Raw genomic sequence first — 2,793 nt, 5'->3', positions numbered from 1 at the left:
CAGTAATATCAGATTGTATAACCATTCTGATGATGTATAAATGGAAAATTTTCAGTGTAAAATCACATGGGAACCACCATAAGATCACTTTGACATGCTTTTTCCCTTATTTTTTCCTGCTGTGATTTTGGAAAGCTGTATTTTTTCTCCTGTTAAAATGATTAGTGCTTTAAGTGAATGAGATCACTTACTGAAATAAAAATCCAGCCAAGCCATCGTCTCATATCGTGATCTCATACAGGCTCAGCCTCAAGAGAGGCCCCCTGAGAGATTTCACAAAATTGTTCATCCAATTGTTGTACAGAGCCTCTATTCAGAAAGGAAACGTGCTTGACAAAATCTTGTAAAAAGGGCCTCTGGATGCCAAAAACAATATAAACACATGTGTGCCTTAATATAGCCTGCTATCTTGCAAAAATAATCTTCCTCTGTTGGACATGTAAAACCTATGGTGCATGAAACACCTGAAGACTTATGTAATCTTCACTCTGCATAGCAAGAGACCCAAGATGCTGAGTTCGGTACATGGCCCTGTGCCTACAATCAATAGGGCATCTGGGGATGCTGAAACTTCCTCTAAATTTCACTTGGCTTCAGAGCTTTTGGATTGCTGTTCCTCTGACATATATATTTTTTTATTTTTCCAATCACTAAATACTCACAACTAGAGACAGTAGTTACTGAACATGTCTCAGATTCTCAGTATTTCCAAAATGATCATGAAAATGTGAGATAAAATAACAGCCTTGTAATTAGTATCTCAATCACATCATAGACTACTTCCCACACCTAAGAATGTTGCCCTGTGTCACCTGTGGTCAACTCTACTCCCACAGGCAACCATTGCTTTGATTTCTACGTTGTATATTAGGTCTATTTATTTTTTAACTTCTTGCAGAATAACATCACATAGAATATCTTTCTTTCTGGCTTCTTTTAATCAACATAATGCTTTTGAGATTCATCAATGCTGTTATATGCATCAGTAGTTGATAATTTCATTACTGCTGTATAATACTCCATAGTATAAAAATTTCATGGTTTGACACTTTCCTTGTTGATGAATATTTGAGTTGTTTCTAGTTTTTGATATTATGAATAAAGCTACTACAAACAAATTACAATCTTGTAATAAGAAATATTACCAGGCATAAAATGAGATATGTATAATGATAGAGAGGTTAATTTCTCAGAGACATACCAATTCCTAATGGTTGTGCACCTAATAACAGAGTTTCAAAATGCATGAAGCCAAAACTGATAGAACAACAAAAATAAATCTAAGCCTATTGTTGGGGTTATCAAAACCCAGTTTTCAGTAATTTATAGAAAAACTTGACAGAAAATCATTAAAAATATAGAAGACTTGAACGATGCTATTAATTAAATTGACATAGTTGATATTTATAAAATACTCCACCTATCAATAGCTGCAAAAAAATTATTATTAAGTGAACACAGAATATTCACGAAATCAAGTCATATTCTGGGTGATAAGCCTCATTAATTTAAGAGATTTGAAAACACAAATAATGTATTCTTTGACATACACACAATTAAAGTGATAACCAGTAACATGGTAATATTTGGAAAATCCCCAAATACGTGGGAATTAAACAATACATTTCTAAAAAGCCATAGTGCATGTGAGAAATTACCTGGCAAATTAGTTCTCTTTCCCATCTTTGAGTTGACAGTTGAAAAAGTTGAGAAGCCAGATACTAAACAGAAGAAACTTGGAGCCAAGAAGGCTGATGCCAGCGGCAAGATTAAAAAAGGTACCCTCAAGGCTAAAAACCTCAAGAAGGGAAAGCCCCACTGCAGTTGAATTCCTGTGCTCCTCCAAAGAATTGGCAGATATTCCCTACCTGCTATGTATGCCAGCAAGGCCATGCACAAGAGGAAGTACTCGGCTACTAAATACAGGATTGAAAAGAAAAAGCAAAGTTTTGGTACTGTTACAAAACCAGTTGGTGGTGACAAAAATGATGGTACTTGAGTGGTTAAACTTTGCAAAATGCCTACTGAAGATGTGCCTGGAAAACTAAAACCCGTGAGTCAGCATGTGAAATAGCATCCAGCTAACATCTCTCCCACCACCATTCTGGTCATCCTGACTGGGCACCACAGAGGCCAGAGGGTGGTTTTTCTGAAGCAGCTGAGCAGTGGCTTGCTACTTGTGACTAGACCTCAGATCCTCAGTCGAGTTCCACCCTGTAGAACACACCAGAAATTTCTCATTGCCACCTCCACAACAACTGATATCCGGCAATGTGAAAATCCCAAAACATCTTACCAATGATTACTTCAAGAATAAGAAGCTGCAGAAGCCCAGACCCCAGGAAGGTGAGATCCTTGGTTGACACAGAGAAAGAGAAATACGAGATTACAGTGCAGCGCAAGGTTGATCAGAAAGCTTTTTACCAAAAATCAAAGCTATTCCCAAGCTCCAGGGCTATCTACAATCTGTGTTTGTCCTGACAAATCCTCACACAATGGTGTTCTAAATTTCTTACTAAGAACCTAATTAAATAACTGATACATTAAAAAAAAAGAAAAAAATTACATGGCGAATTAGAACATTTTGTACCTAATGAAAATCAAAGCATAACATATCAAAATGTGTGGTGATGTAACTGCAATGAACTGAATATTTTTCCTTCCCCTCCAAAAATTCATATGTTGAAATCTTAAACCCTAAAGTGATGATACTAATATTAGGAGGTAGGGCCTGTGGGTGGTAATTAGGTCATGTGTGTGGAAATCTCATTAATGGGATTAGTGCCCTTATAA

At 36.4% G+C, this 2,793-nt stretch overlaps 1 pseudogene; it reads left to right on the top strand.

Moving 5' to 3' along the window:
- The first annotated feature begins 1,873 nt into the window (after positions 1-1,873).
- On the top strand, positions 1,874-2,507 carry LOC138398983 (large ribosomal subunit protein eL6 pseudogene; annotated as a pseudogene).
- Positions 2,508-2,793: the final 286 nt, after the last annotated feature.

The sequence above is a fragment of the Eulemur rufifrons genome, chromosome 18, assembly GCF_041146395.1.
Source record: "Eulemur rufifrons isolate Redbay chromosome 18, OSU_ERuf_1, whole genome shotgun sequence".
Lineage (NCBI taxonomy): Eukaryota > Metazoa > Chordata > Mammalia > Primates > Lemuridae > Eulemur > Eulemur rufifrons.
The sequence above is the reverse complement of the archived record's forward strand: the minus strand, read 5'-3'. Positions and strand labels throughout refer to the sequence as shown.